Genomic DNA, 17,312 nt, shown 5'->3' with positions numbered 1-17,312 from the left:
TAGACAGGGTGCCCTTAGGAAAAAAAATCTATAAGACCTCCTCTCATTTTGTGTAACATCTGATGCCCTCGGATACTTAGTGAAGTTGAAGTCTAGCAGATCTGGAGGACACAGTAGTTTGGGGAAGGCTCTTCAATAGAAGCTCTTCCTAGATCAGTCTCCTCATGAATGGAAGAAACTCTTTATCTTCAAGCAAAAGATTTGAACATTCAACATATGGACCTACATTAGGAGTCTCCAAACTTGGCAGCTTTATGACTGGTTGACTTCAATTCCCAGAATTCCTCAGCCAGCCAGTTGAAGTCCACAAGTCTTAAAGTTGCCAAAGTTTGGATAGCCCTGACCTACACTGATATGACTCTACACATCAGATGTCTAACCCAAAGTTTGGTAAAAAAAACAACCCTGTGAGGATGCTACATTACCTATATGAAGCCTATCTGTGTGCTCAAGGATAATTTCATTAAGTATGGAAATGTACTAATCTTTGTGATATCTTGGAAATGGTCATTAGACCAGAGGCTGGACTTGCTCTTCCCCTTTGGGTAGAGTTATGCACTGGCTCCCCAAATTAGACAAAACCAGGAAAGGGTTAATTGAAAATTAAATACATTTAGCCTAATTACTCTGCTTATTATTAATGATTGTCACCTTCTGTCACATTAAAACAATTAATCTCTTTGACAGCAACATGTGTAAAGGCCCTGGGTGCTGCAGCCAGGCTTTGCAGGGCCCGGAGGTGGTCTTGAAACCTCGGGTTGTAGAGACATGAATGAGACTAGTGAGATCCAGCTGAGAAGTAAAAGTTGATAACAACAGCCACCCTTTTCCAAGTTCTACCTTTGAATTCAAAGGATTCTTGCATCCTTAGGCCAACGCAACTGTGCCATTGGATAGGTTTTAGAAGGGAATATCGTAGCTCTTTAATCATAAATGCTTTTATTCCTTGCAGGTATTAATGGGTTTCTGGACCCCTAAAAATGTGTCCCAGTACTCTGGCAGACTTATACTAATGCCCATCTGTTACAGTGGCATTATGCCCATGTAGGCACCAGGCAGCATTGCAGTTTAAAATAGGAGACAGTTGCCAAGCATATATAAGTTTATAAGGACGGCTTGCAAAATGCAGCATGTGCTCCAAGTTTGATATTTTCCCCTCCTCTCAAGATCCTCCTGAGATAGGTACAATCAAATTAAGCCTTATACACAGAGATTTCATTACTAGAGATCACATCTGCTTGATACCGAGTATAAAATTTGCATGAGGGAATGGCTGTTATCCTCAAATTTGACATATTTCTTTTAGGCTGCTTCTGAGAGTAAGGCAGATCATAGCTTCTCAGAAGAGTTAAAAAATAATCACGCAATACCCTTGAGCTCATCTTATTCTGAAGAATATCCATTGCCACCCCCAAAAAATAATAATAATTGTCTGGGCTTGAGATACATTTTGTTACTGTTCTTCTGTACTTAGCTAAGTTCTAACACATAAAGTGAAGTTGATCGATTGATATAAGAAACATAAAGACACAGGCATTGGCCTATGACAGGGGTCTTCAATCTTGGCCCTTTTATGACTTGTGGACTTCAACCCCCAGAATTCCTCAGCCAGCCCTCATACTAGCCCAACCTATTCCTCCAGAACTCCTTCCTCCTTCCTCTCTTTCTTGGAGGGCACACCGACAGTATACGGACCCTAACATTTGATGTGAACCTTCAGTGAAGCTAAAGAATCCATACCCTGCTGATGAAGAAAATTCCCCTGAGATTTTTGTTTCAGACAATAACGGTGTTGACAACTGCTGCACTTATCCCAATGCCTGTAGCAGCAACATCTTTTGATCTGTACCTTCTGAAATGTCTAATTAGGTAGATGTTTTTTTAGTAAATACGAATCAAACACTGCACCCTGATTATTTCCTGGTTGTAGTTGTATTCAAGTTCTGAGGGCAGGCCAAGACATATCGCTCTTCTACAACATTACACGTGCTAATAGTTCGCCGCCCAGAATCACTCACTGAGACGGGCGGCCATGTAAGCTGGATAAATAAATAAAGAACGAAATTATCAACTCTTGGAAGGAGGAGTCCAATCCAACTACGTGCATGTGCCCACGTCCCTCATCTCAAAAATAGAAGTTTCTGGCCATTTCAATTTAGTTCTCTTAAAGTGCTTTTTAATTTGGCTGTAATTTTAATTCCTGGAAAACGAAAGTGTTCTGGGAGAAAATCAGAAATAATAATAATAATTTTAACTCTATTTTATGAGTGGCTTAGAAGCCTTAGGGGTTTGTTTGTTTTTAATCCCATTTATATCCCACCCTTCTCTGAAGACTCAGGGCAGCTTACAATCTAAGAAGCACAAATCAATGTGCTTAGCAACAGCCTTCATTCTATGTATATGCCTGCTTATTAGGGCTTTCGGGGGGCCCCCCAAGCGGCATTTTACAAAGTCAGCTTATTGCCCCCAACAATCTGGGTCCTCATTTTACCTACCTCGGAAGGATGAAAGGCTGAGTCAACCTTGAGCCTGGTGGGACTCGAACCTGCACTAATTGCAGGCAGCTGGTGTTACTTAAGGAGGCATTAGCCCACTGCTCCACCAAGGCTCTTTTAATGTGCTTGCAAGGGGTTCCCCCCACCTTTAAATTTGAATCTAGTCATCTAGATGGGACCTGGGCTTCCCACCTCTATTTTCCATACAGGGGTTTAAGATGGAGCGATTGGCCAAACGTCACCCACCCAGTGTCTATGCCCAAGGGAAGATTGGAACTTACGGTTTCTGGTTTTTAGTCCAGCACTTTAGCCTCCACACCAAACTGGTTCTCAATACTACATACCCAACTTGGTGTTTCATTTAAGGGAAGATTTCATCCAGAAGTGAGTAATTCATAGTCTTCGTTTTGATAAGACACTGTAGTAAACTGAGACTGTTTATTGCCAAGGTAATAATGGATTGCGCCATTTATACAGCATAAGTCAAGATTCTCATTTTTAAGAGCTTGTGGCTTATAAAGGTTTGGATCAGAAGTCAGCTGTGCTACTTCCTAATATTTTTGAAGAAGGGAGGAAAAAAATAATCTTGGCTAATTTCCAAGCAGGTCACACGTGGTTTGTTAACTCCTAGATACTATTGAAAATGTGCCAGGCTCAGGGCTTCTATAAGCTATACCACAATGGCTGTTGCCAAACCAAAGAGGAGAGCTCCTGCGACAGCACTGCAGTTCTAGTGCTATGCTGAAGAAACTGGAGAAGAAACATATAGTATTTGGATTGTATTAACAATAGGAATGGCTTGGATAACTCCTTCCTTCCTTCCTTCCTTCCTTCCTTCCTTCCTTCCTTCCTTCCTTCCTTCCTTCCTTTCCTTTCACCCACCATGCTCACCCACCCAGGTAAGAATGTTCAGTTGATTGTGCTTGGCTATATTGTTAAGTACGGTTGGTTATATCGTTTTATTGTTTTGCCACTTATGGTTGTGTTATGTTTGGTTAAATGCAGAATTCAAAATAAATGTCAATTACAGGAGGCAAAAATGGTTTATTGAGCCCTCTTTATTTTTACATTTCTTACCAGAAACAATAACACTAGGGTTTTTGGGGGTGGGGTGGGGAGACAGCTGGCCCTTGATTTCAAGCAAGACTGATGTGCCCAGAGGGAGTCACCTGACCCCTGAGAGCCAATAATTTGGGCCAGGAAGTTTTGGGTGTGTCCTTGGTGAGGGAGTTGGCTGGAAGACTGTGTGAGCCCAAGAAGGTGAAAAGTGTGTCTAGTTAGAAATGCATTAGGGGTTGTTTGCAGTGCTGCGATTCAGCCGGTTCGCACCACTTCGGCAGAACCGGTAGCTATTTTTTTGTTGCCCAGGCCCAGAATGGACTTCCGGAAGCGGCATCCACAGAGAGAACCGGTTGTTTCTCGTATTTGAATCTCACCACTGGTTGTTTGTAATTTAAACTGTCTGTTGCGTGAGTACAAATTTATTTTCTTTTGGTGCCCTTCACAAAGTTGAGTTTTATTTCAATTGACCGGATTGCCTTCTATCATTTGCCTCAGTTGGGCTGAGCTACTGATTCCCCAAAGCTTTTGCTTGGTTTCCTTTCTAAATATAAACCTGCGTGGGGTGAGGATCGCCCTCCCCTCCTGGCTTCCCGGAGCAGTGGTGTGGAGGGAGAAAACAGTTTACAATGAAGGGGTGGGGGGGAGCGGCAACAAAACCTCATTTTCCACTCACTGTAAGGGAGATGATATAACAGGATTCCACAATTATATCTTACTTTAAAGCTCTTTAAAGCTGTACTATTCCTAACTGAAAGATGGGACGCACGCAGAATAAGTGGAAGGGAAGGGAAGGGAAGGGAAGGGAAGGGAAGGGAAGGGAAGGGAAGGAAGGAAGGAAGGAAGGAGAGAGATATTGTAGAGCAGACATGTCAAACACAAGGCCCGGGGGCCGAATCCGGCCCGCGAAGTGGTTTCATGTGGCCCACGAAGCCATCCTGGAAACAGTGAGGGAACGGCCCCCACTGCCTTGGCCCTGGCCCAGAGACCCTCCTTCTGCCAGAGACCCTCAGATCTGTCCCCCAGGCCCTCATAGGCACCCTTGATGCGAACGATGTAGAGCTGGCCATGCCCACCCAGTAGGCCATATGCACTCTAGCCACGCCCACCCAGTAGGCCACGCCCACCCTGGCCATACTCACCCGGCCCCCTGAGGACAACCGCAATGCTGATGCGGCCCTCAATGAAATTGAGTTTGACACCCCTGTTGTAGAGAGATGGGAAAAGACATGAAGAATAATTTTGATATTTGTTGCATTCAGAGTATTATATTCTTCCTCCCCCCTCTGACAAGTAAATGTAAAGATGTTCATGCCTTGTGGCCTAAAGGACAACACAGTAGGATCAATGTTCTTTTTGTACTCTATGAAGCTTGAGATTAAAGTCTTGACTGATAAACTGAGCATTTTTTAAAAGTGACCAGAAGCAAACATTGTCTGTTTGCTGTTACTTTATTACAAAGATACCACTGAGAATTGGGAAGAATGCTGTTTGATCTTAAACAGGTTGACCAATTGACTGCAGCTGTCAGCTCAATACACGAAATGCTTTCTGCAAATTATTGTATCTGGTTGTAAACCTTTATCATAATATCTTGGAATGAATTATGTATGTATTTCATGTTTTCCCTTCTATCAGCCTTGATGTTCCTATTTCAAGTTTCACCCTCGCCTCCTAATAATGCAATATTGAGGCCATTCAGACACTAATTATGCCTCTATGGCTTTCTTGAAATGACTAAATCAGCATCACTTCTATAATTATCATTAGCAACTTTGTATTAGTGGCATTTATTACCAAAAAAGCCTAGCTTTAAAGGCGTTATGATGTGTGTGTGTGTGTGTGTGTGTGTGTACATATACATCCACAAACCACCAATAACAATGAATCTATATTCTTCTATTTTCTCTACCTCTTCCTTCCTCTTTGTAAATATGTACTGTATTTGAGTAGTTGTATATAGTGTAGTAGCCCAAGATATAATGCATTATTATGCAGTGTTCTTTGTTTAAGTGAGAAAATCCGACAATAGGTATATTTTTGCTCATTGGAGATGGTGTGGAGTGCTACACTTTAAGTAAAAAAATATGGCCAGTTTTGATAGCTGATGAATACCTAATCTCGCCATTTTACCTGGAAATCAGGCACAGGGGACTGACAAGGCCAGTTTCTCGGCTTGAATTATTAAAACTGCCAGCAATCATCTATCTGGGCAGCAGCTTCAGGTACCCAAGTCCCGGGCTTTCAGTGTGCTTCTAAATTTCAAAAATCCACTTTCAAGATTGCATTATCAGAATTCAACCTCCGTTTTTTGGGAGGAGGAAGAAGAGGCAGGTTAGAACCCAGATGTTTCTCCTACATTTGAATCATAATAATGAGTGCAATATAGGAGCATCAATATCAGCTGCAGTGAAAGATTTTCCTTAAGGCTAAGAAAAAGCAAGGGAGGGGGCAGTATTCTGTTGGGATTGCAACACAAGGAGACATTAAGCATCTATGGATGCCTCTGTCTTCTACCCTGATCTTCCATACCCTTAAAGCCTGTAAGATAGGAACAAATTTAATATACATTTATCGACATATTTTTCACCATTCAGTTGCAGCAGCACTCAGGGACAATACATTTTATTGTTTTTTTTAATTCTGTTCTTGGTAGTCAGGTCCAACTGCTGAGGACCATATGAGCAAATGGCTTATTGTCTGAATCTTTCCCCAACAGTAATCTCTAACCATCTCCCTGATCTTGTCCATCCACCTTATTTCTTGACTTTCCCTTATTTGTTGACTTCTTTTCAATTCTCTAGGTTTCTTGTTAAGACTTTTAGCTATCAGTGAAGTGAGGTATACATAGTGAATTGATCAGTAGTATTAAGACATTCTAATATGGTTTTGAGTACCTTCAGGTACTGAATTCCACCTCAGTGAGTAACTTAGCAATAGGGTAAAAAAAGGGAGATAACTATCTCATGAGTCCATTTTCCTAACTTGTGTAACTTAGTGGGACTGTTATGCCCCAAAATGTTTTAGAAAAAACAGAAAAGGAAATACAAATGGGCAAATGTCAAATCTGATTTTTTTTAAAAAAAAAAAACTTTAAAAATGGGAGGAAATCCTTGTTGTATGAGCAGCTCCAGAGGCTGATCATCAGTATCCATCCAATAAAGCTTTTTGGTGCTCTCTGAACTTGGTTGTTTTCTTGCAGATGTGCAAAACAAACAAACAAAAAAACACAAAAAACCAAAACCAAAACAAAACCCAGTAGGCAAGCCACTAGATTTAGAATATAAACTAGAGCATGGGTCTTCAAACTCGGCCCTTTTATGACTCATGGACTTCAACTCCCAGAATTTCTCAGCCAGGCATGCTGGCTGAGGAATTCTGGGAGTTGAAGTCCATGAGTCATAAAAGGGCCGAGTTTGAAGACCCCTGAACTAGAGATTTAAGGTGCTGGTACTTACCTTTAAAGCCCTACATCTGTGCAATTATTGCACAGATGACTTTAATTTTTAATTTTATCTTAATCTCTGTACTTATTATATATTGTTGTTGTTAGCCGCCCTGAGTCCTTCGGGAGATAGGGCGGGATATAAGTCCCATTAATAAAATAAATAAATAAACTGAGAGCAAATCCCACTCCTTAGTAGCATTGATGATGTTACCTAGTTTGGGTTATGAAACGTCTGCAAGAAAAAAACCAAGCTCAGAGAGCACCAAGGACCCTTCATTTCAACTCCGAGCTACAAATATTCTCTTTTATTGGCAAGGAAGCTTCGTAAAGCACATTGTATCTATGAATCAAAAAGGCCTATCTGTGGCAATATGAACATAAAGTGACTTGCACTTGGGTTCAACCTCAAGCAAAAGTGAGTCACAAAAAAAGGAGGAGCAATTCTATTCAATAACTTTAGAGTCTTGACTTAAGGAAAGGAGTTTTATGGTGACGATACACATTACTTCTTCTCAAATGTGATCAATGGAGGGCCTCCATCTGTGGAATACAGATCTGGATTCTTCCCTCATAATCAAAGTTTGATGGCACCACTGAAGTTCCAGAATGTTTTCAAAGCGAGGTGTGTATATGGTGCTTTCTCCTTTGAATCTTTATTATTATTATTATTATTATTATTATTATTATTATTATTATTATTATTATTATTATTATTATTATTATTATTATTATTTGGCTGTATATGTTAGGATAAGATATAAAATGCTCAGAAAGTATTTTTATTTTTACTTTCTTAAATCTCCAAACACATTTTATTTTATTTTTTATTTTAATTCCATTTATATCCCGCCCTTCTCCGAAGACTCAGGGCGGCTTACAAGCTTAGCAGTAGCCTTCATTCTATGTATATGCCTGCTTATTAGGGCTTTCACACACACACCCCAAGCGGCATTATTACAAAGTCAGCTTAATTGCCCCCAACAATCTGGGTCCTCATTTTACCTACCTCGGAAGGATGGAAGGCTGAGTCAACCTTGAGCCTGGTGGGACTCGAACCTGCACTAATTGCAGGCAGCTGGTGTTACTTAAGGAGGCATTAGCCCACTGCTCCACCAAGGCTCATAACATTGATGGGGATTTATAGTGTCCTGGAAAAGAGCTAATGGTTAATAACAATAACAAACTGGATTTATAAAAAAAACCTGCAACAAGTGAGCCAGGGTTCCCAACTCTATTTATTCTGCCTAGCTATCACTGATTTTGGAATTTCTACAATATCTCTTTCTAGTAACAAAAACAGAAAGAAAAAGAAAGACAGAAAGTAAAAAAAAGAATTTTAATAGATTCTTGGGTTTTATGACTTATATTTCCCTCTGGATAGCAAAACAATGGGGGCAAACTAATTATTGCTTTGTCTAATTTTAAATCCAGGGCTAGAGAGATTAATAACTTGCACATTAATTCCAAACATCAACAGACTCCATAATACAATGCAGATTTAAGGGAATTAAAAAGTATGCTCTTGAAAACCCCCTTTATGCTCAAAATCCAACCAGTTGATGTACTGATGTATTTTTGCTAGAATATTTTATTTAGAACAGGGAGCTCTATAATTTCTGATGAGATGATCTTTACTTCTGTATAAAACACTCTTTGCCCTGGATCTAGCAAAGAGTTAAATTTGCTTAAACCCAGTGAAATTAATAGGTTGTATCCTATCAGCGATCTTTATTACTATGCTAGAACTTTATCCATATTCCATTCTATTCTGAAGAAATCTCTGCCTTTAGAGGCAGATCCTCCAAAGGCAGAGACAGGAGAAAACAACAACCACACAGTCTTATAAAGCAAAGCTCCATCAGATGCTACCCACTGAAAATTAGTGCACGTGTGATGAATTGTGACTTTTGGAATTATTAGCTAAATACTGCATCATTTCAAACTATGACAAACATGCAATAAAGGGTGGCATTCTTTAGATGGTAGCCATTAGTTATATATTTTTCCTCCATTTCAAGTTAAACTTTATTCATTTATATTTCATATTTCTTAACTGCCCATCTCCCTCAGATGTTTTAAAATAGTGAAAAATACATATTTATTAAACTATTTATTAAACTCTTAATAAATACAAGTTTCTTGTCGGGTCTCTTTTTCCTCTGACCTTTGGAGAAAAGATAGTATAAAACTCGAAAGTCAGTACCAAAAACGTTAAAAATATTCATCACAAAGTCTTTTCATCTTTCCTGTAAGTCGGCTTCACAGAGTTAACTAAGCTCTGGTTCTCAATGATGGTTCTTTCATTAAGTTTGGATATGCTCCTAAGTAAGTGAGCATGAAGTACCATGTTTTTGTGTCTAGTTACAAAATAGCAAAAAATTATAAATCCTATAAAGTAGCGGTCCCCAACTTTTCTGGCACCAGGGACCGGTTTTGTGGAAAACAATTTTTCCACCGGGGGGGGGGGGGACCTAGATCCTGCTCATATGCAGATGAAGCTTTGCTCGCTTGCTCGTTCGCCGCTTGCATGGCCCACATCTTAACAGGCCGTGGACCGATACCTGTTTGCAGTTCGAAGGTTGGAGACCCCTGCTATAAAGGACATTCCTCTTATAAAGGACAGTTTCAAGACTTTCACTGCAACATACTTTATTTGAACTATTCATCTTGCACTTTTCTTGAAGGCAGAGATAGCAGGGATGCAGAACGGAAAGCACAGCAACATCTATCTTGTCCAACAAAAAGCCTATGAAGAAGTTGTTCTGAACCAAAGCAGAAACTACTATCTTCCAATTTTAATTTAAAAACAAAAAAAAAACACACATTCCAACTGGTAAAATGTGAACTAATAATAGTGGTGCCAGTAGTTATAGGGCACACCATACCAAACAATCTTGGACAGAAGATTATGTCCATTGACAAAATTTCCACCTGTCAATTACAACAGACCATACTTGGATCTACACACATACTATGGCAATACATTACAACATCCTAGGTTCTTGGGAGGAACTTGATGCATATGAAGGACAATACAGCTAAAGAACTGGCAGCTTTGATTTCAGTTTTGGTTGTATAATAATAACAATGTGTTGTGAACAGATAATACCACTTTCTGACCACCTGTATTTCTTAATGTATTGACTTGTCGGAACAGCTCAACCATAAACAGCCTTTTTTAGGAATTAAGTTTTACATGTCGCTTGAGCATTTTTTTTAAAGGAGTAGTAGCACATAGGTTATTACTCCCTACATAATACTGTATAAAGAAAAGCCTATTATTTCATTAGACCTCAGATAGTTAGGACATGCTCAGTGCCAGACAGACAAGGGATATTAAGAAACACACTTTCTCTGTCTTTCTGTCTCCCTCTCCCTCTCCCTCTCTCTCTCTCTCTTTCTCTCTCTGTGTGTGTGTGTGTGTGTGTGTGTGTGTGTGTGTGTGTGTGAAAAGCAGGAGTGAAATTGCTGGAGATCTGAGACAGACAGGAACTAACAGAAACTATACTATAGATTAGACAACTAATATGATGAATTTGAAGATAAAGGATCTCATAGGAAAAAATGAATCAGATAAAAAAGAGCAAATGAATATTTTATTCTCTCCTACCTGAACCTTCCTAAACAAATTCTTGCAGAATAATGCCATACAAACACCTGTTGCGATAGGCAAGATTTCCAGAGGTGATAAAAGTATTTGGCCAGCAATATATGACAGTGCCGTGGAGTTCATCATGCTAGTCAACCTTGCTCAATTTTGCCTGCATACTAAATGAAAGCTGCAATAATGTCTAAAACTGCCAAATCAGAGAGCACCAGGAAGTCCATCAAATAGTCTTTGAATAAGTCTGAAATGATTTGAAAGCACTTTATGTGATCAAACTTCTGAAATCAATTTGAATGTGCAATTTGACTGAATCTCCTTCAAATTAAAGCATCCCCTTCTAACTCTGCATGTTCCTATTATATCCTATCAAAGTTTCTTGCAATGAGGCTAAAATCATCACTAAATTTGGAGCTCTTGGTTTGTGTCTCTGACTCCCTCCACCCTCACCTTGATAAAATTGAGCATCACTTAAAAACAACTTTAATTCTGATAATATGATGCAGTTATATCAGGTGAAGGTCAAGGACCCGAATAAATTCTTTTGTGAAGACGATTAGCAGGTCTTTGAAATGAAAAGACTCATGCATCAAATCATCTTATGATAACAGAATTACAAATGATGAGCTTTAAAATAAATTATAATTTTATGAAATTTATTGCAGAATGTATTATATTGGCAATGTGCAAGATTGCTAAGTGATACTTCCCATTTATGGAATTAGAGCAGAAAGGGATTGTGTTGAACAATTAGTTTTCCTCTATATAGTTCTTGCTTCACTGTCTTTTCTTATATTTTACTATAAATCAGCAAGAGAGGCGTTTATACTTTACATATAAAATTAAAGTGGAAAATGGATCATTATGCAATTTGGGCCCCATTACATAATACTAACTGGCCTTATTTATTTATAAAAATTATATAGCTGCTCATCTCACTAAAAGCGAGTCTGGGTAGCATACAGCAGAGCACTAGATATAAATTTACTTGACTTCTAAGCAGATACGCATCCTATTAGGCTGTTAAACGTATACTGTATGGAACGTTTAAGGTAGCCAATACTGATTTTCCAAGTTACTCAGTAAGGACACTTGGTACTGAGGTGTTGCAACTTAAAATTGGCCACTTATTTGGTGAGTTAAACTACTTCAAAGTATAGCCACTGCCATGCATTAACTTTGAGATATAACAATATTCATTTTACTGTGGCCACATGTCTTCAATTAATGAAAAACATTATTGCTGCATTGGCAGAATTTCATTCAAACAGGAAGTAGTACAAAAGTGAACAGCTTTGAAAAGTACTACTACTGCTTATTATCACTACCAGAATTATATCCTATATCAGAATGATCTTAGATATGTTTACAATTCAGTATAGATCAACATGGTATGGAAATAGCTAATGGTCTATAGAGGTCCTTCTGGTCTTCCTGCATAGAAAAGCACATAGAGATTAGTAACCTTTAGAACTTCTTCAGTCTGTCTTTCAGGTGGATCATCTGGACAGAATGAAAGTACTGCTCACACCAATAAGGTAGATCCTAAGGAGGACAGAGAGGAAAGAAATGGATGCATTTTATGCCTTAACTATAGGTAAAGGTAAAGGTTCCCCCACACATGCGTGCTAGTCGTTTCCGACTCTAGGGGCCGGTGCTCATCTCCGTTTCAAAGCCGAAGAGCCAGCGCTTGTCCGAGGACGTCTCCGTGGTCATGTGGCCGGCATGACTAGACGCCAAAGGCGCACAGAACGCTGTTACCTTCCCACCGTAGTGGTCCCTATTTTTCTACTTGCATTTTTACGTGCTTTTGAACTGCTAGGTTGGCAGAAGCTGGGACGAGTAACAGACACTCACTCTGTTACGCGGCACTCGGGATTTGACCTGCCAAACTGCCGACCTTCTGATCGACAAACTCAGCATCCTAACCCACTGAGCCACCACGTCCCTGCCTTAACTATATGTGCCATCAAACCAACATTAATTTATAGCAATAGCACCTACACTTATATACTGCTTCAGGGTGCTTCGCAGCCCTCTAAATAGTTTAAAGAGTCAACATATTGCCCCCAACAATCTGGATCCTCATTTTACCAACCTTGGAAGGATGGAAGCCTTGAGTCCCATCAGGATTGAACCACTGACAGTGAGCAGAGTCATCCTGCAATACTGCATTCTGACCAATGTGCCACCAAGGCTTAGTATCAGAGCTATAATAAACTAATCTATAATAGACTAAAATGGCATCTATATTAAAAAACAGCATTATAATTGCAAATACAGTATATTGGTACATCATATTCAGTGGCAGAGTCCTGGATGACTGCCGAGCAGAACTGATGAGAAAAGTACTCAGATAGTAAGAGGCTGTGCTTGCTCTTCTCTGCCTTTTCTAGCTGCTGATCACTTGATGACTTTAGGCTACAGTCTCCAAAATTCCCCAGACTAGAGGTCCCAGCATATGTAAAGATTTTCAAAAGCATCCAGAAGTTATAGGCATAATTGTGTAAAGTGGCTTTGATTTGCCTCAGTGAAGTACCTTACAGATTCATTTGGCATGGGTAATTGTTAGAAGTAGGATCTGGAGGAGTCTCTTCTATTGAAAATTTCCCAATTTGACATGCACTAAATTAATACCATGTAATTCCCACAGGATTAAGACAACAAAATCCACAGGTTGAACAATGCTGTAAGATCCTACACTCAGAATTCCATTCTGAAATAACTGAACGGATGAAAAGATCTTTGCGGGATTCCAGCTGATTTCCAAGTTGACGTCAAGCAAAACCTCACTGAAGGCATTTCATAAATGAAATGACAGGACTGAATGGGACTCTCTCCAGTCATCTGTCCCAATGATTAGGAATAGGAGCAAATATTATAGGATATCATTATGTAAGTGTGAAGCCAGCCTCCTCAATGATGACCACTTCCAAAAGTACAGTAGTGTCCAAAGGAGGAGGAGCTGATCTATGAAGTCTGTAGACTCCGGGCAATGAAGCATTAATTCCAGCTGTTAAATCTTTCCACCTCTGGCCCCATCCTGAATGTGATCTGTACTTCAGAAATTACAACACTTGAGTTTCTAATGGAGTCAGCATGTATGAAGTGTTCTGAGGAGTAACAAGATCTTAAAAACTCCTGAGCTAGGATCATTATCCTTCTAGAATAGTCTTCCTATACCAGTGCTTTCTAGAGATCTTGGCTCTTCATCTTCCAGAATTCCCGGAGAGCATGGGAAATGAATTCCCCACATTTCAAGAAGGTGCCAGGTTGAGAATGACTGCCTTAGAGGCACAACAGAGCTCTCTAAAAGGCACTAAAAGTATTTAAAATAATTTATCAGTAGCAAAGCTTGAAAACCTGATTATAGCTGATAAAAGACATTTTCCAGAAATGCATTTTCAGGCAGCATAGTCTTTTCAAGTTTAATTTAGAAAAACAATGTTTTAAAGATGATTACACAGGTAGAATTGAATACTGTGTGGATTGTGTGCAATTTAAACACACCTACTCCATAATTAAAAACTCTTTTTATAGAGTCATTATACTAATTCTCTGCCACTCTTTTTTTTCCCAACTCAAATGTTACATTTTATATCTGGGGAAATCAATGCTCTGTGTAACAAACGTAAACCACTTTGGGCCCAAGAACTAAAGTAACCCTGTGCATGAGCGTTGGGATCTGCATGTTGGGGTTGAACAAGTAAATTCACTCCATTTTGGGTGTGCAACTTCTGATGTAGTTCACTGGAGTTTCACTGCTTTACATGCTCAATATGCACATGACTAACAAGGTTTTAAAACATTTTCTATTGATATTGTACCATTTAAGCATACTTTAATGACCAAGTGCTGGAAAGTAGTCATTTTTAGAAGATGGGAAGCAGATAGAGTTGATCCAGACTGTGAAGCTCTGCATACCCACTAGAAGGCTCCTTAGAGATTCAGAAAAACTCTAAAAATGATTTTCTGCCATCTATTGGCCATATATATATATATATATATATATATATATATATATATATATATATATATATATATATATATATATATATATATATATATATATATATATATATATATATATATTTTTGTAGCCCAGAATTGTTTGCTCTACAAGCCAAACAGAATACACTAAACTAAAATATGATTGACTAGTTTGTGGTTCAGTGTCATTCAAACAGAACCTTTCAGTAATATTTTATGCTTTCATGCCAAAAACCAAGATGAACTGGATATTATATTGAGAGGTTGTAATGAAAATGAAGCTTCTGGAAAGGATCAAGTTTATTGACAAGAGGTAAATATCCAGACCCCTTTCACTATTATATGCATCAATGAGCTTACCCAGTAAGCGTGTGTGATGAGTCCCAGGCTGTATATCTGTGAGAAAATTTCACTCAAAATTTCAGAGAAAGGCTGCTTCTGTTTAATAAGCATTGGTAGGGTTTGCCAGCAAGCTTGTTTCAACACAAGAAGTTGAGACAAGTGCCTTTGAAGCTTAGTAACTCCCAGGTATGTAGACTTCAGCTACCTGATCTCAGCAACAGCCATGCTGCTCCACACAACTGAAATTGCCTAGCTTGGAGAAACAATGAAATAGGCAATCCAATGCCTCTGGAAAATATCAACTACAATTCCCAAGAACCTTTGTTGTTAGCCATGCTGGATAGATGAGCTGATGGGAATTAGCATTTGAAAAGCAGCTATTTATCTACTGTATTAATTGCTCAGATTTTTTAACCTGTCAGTAGCATTACTGTATCTTTACATCTCAAATACAGTAAATTACAATGAAGCCATGAATCATTGCCTGCATTGCAAAGGATGTCGCATCAAATCACATTCTAACAAAGCCATGGCAGAATTGTTAGTTGTTCCCAACTACTTAATACTTAAAATTGCTGGGAATGTTTCCAGTTCTATGGAAGTAAACTATGTGAAGAAAGCCATTCTAATGCTAACTAATGTTCATCCCGTTGCTCAAATCTATGGGTTAATACTTCTTTATACAAGATGAGAGAATACTATTTGACTCAAAGACAGATCCCATTTTATAGACAAGAACAGTAATACTAAGGGCAAAATTGTTAGGTTCATACATTGTACCTAAATTATTTCTTTAGTTTTGCTTGGAAACCACAGATGAAGGATGGGCATATTGTATGTACTTACTGGTAGCTAGTGTGATTTTTTTTTTACAATAAGGCATGGTTAGAACAATTGGTGGCTTTTGTGATGTGCAACCTCAACCAACAAGTAACATCAGGTACAGCCCAAAGCCTTGGATGCTTCTGGAGATGCAAGTTCTACACCATAAATTCAGATATTTACTAAGATGCACTTAAAATAAAGAAGGGGACCTGCTGTTTGGCAAATGCGTTTGAGCTTCACCTTCTCACTTACTGAGTTCTTCCAAGTGGTTTCACGTCCTGCAGAAAATCTCTGACACCCATCAGGGTTCTCGTTTCAGGGAGGTCTATCTTACAGATATCTGGAAGACTAGATGATTTATTGTGGCACAAGCTTTTGTGCATCAGAATTCCTCACATGCCTGAAATGTTATCCAGAGTTACAGGTCAAAATATACATATATAGCTTTGGATGGGAAATGCAAATAGTCAGATCGCAGGGAAAATGAAATGCAGAGTATTTCAGAGAGTAACCATTAACTATATACTTTTAAATTAGGATAATTGGTGGATCAGGTGAAATTCCTGGAAAGCGCATGCCATAATTAATGCTAATCTTTAGATGCCACCAGAGGCTTTCCCTGCAAGGAAATTTGTAGCAAGTTCTAAAAAGGATCATTTAAAAAAAAAAAGAGAGAGGCCCTCAAGAGTTTGATGAGGGGGATGTAGGCACGCTTGCACAAAATAAAAGCCGTAGTGAATTCCTAAGACTGACTTGGTCCTAAGGAAGTGGTAAACTTTTTCACGTTTAGAGGGAGAGTAGCCTTTATTATTATTATTATTATTTTTTAAAAAAAGATATAAAAGGGGGGTGGGATGCGTTTAGGATGGTGCCGTTAAAAGTCAATCCGTGTCCAGAAAAACGAGCGGCGCCACGAGAGAGAGAGAGAAAAAAATCGTAGATATGGCGCGCGTAAACGAAACGTAGCCGAGAAAAGCAAGCAACTCGAATACGTTTTATTCACACTTCGCCTCGTCCTACCCTGCTGCTCGCTAGCCCACGTCCAGGCTGCCATCCCCTTCTCCACACGTTCCCCTTACCTGGGCCGAAAGACGACCCCACTCTCCCCCCCCAACACACACACACACGCTTCTCTGGAAGGAGCGGAGACCGTGTGACTTTCCTCCCGCGCACACCGGCGGGCGATTCCCGGGCTCGGGCTGCCCGCGAGCCTCTCTCTCTCTCTCAAGTTCGCGTTCGCGCTCTTTTTTCCTCGCCGTCCCGGTTAATAACAGCTCATCCCGGCCTCCCAAAGTCTCTTGAAGTGAGTCAAGGAGAGAGCGAGAGAGAGAGCGGGGTGCGCGGAGCCCGCCGTGCCTCCGAGACGCGGTAGGGGCTGGAAGCGAAGGCGCCGCTGCCGCCGCCGCCGCCGCTTCTCGCAAAGGGGGAGGGGAAGCCAGAGGCGCTCGCTACCTCGCTCGCTCGCTCGCCCTCGCCGCCGCCGCCTGTGCTTCTCTGGCGCGGGAGGCGGGAGGGGGGTGGTGGGGTGGGATGGGACTGGGGCTATGGA

This window comes from Vipera berus (assembly GCF_964194415.1).
Source record: "Vipera berus genome assembly, chromosome: 1".
Taxonomy (NCBI): Eukaryota; Metazoa; Chordata; class Lepidosauria; order Squamata; family Viperidae; genus Vipera; species Vipera berus.
Note: the sequence above shows the minus strand (reverse complement) of the source record.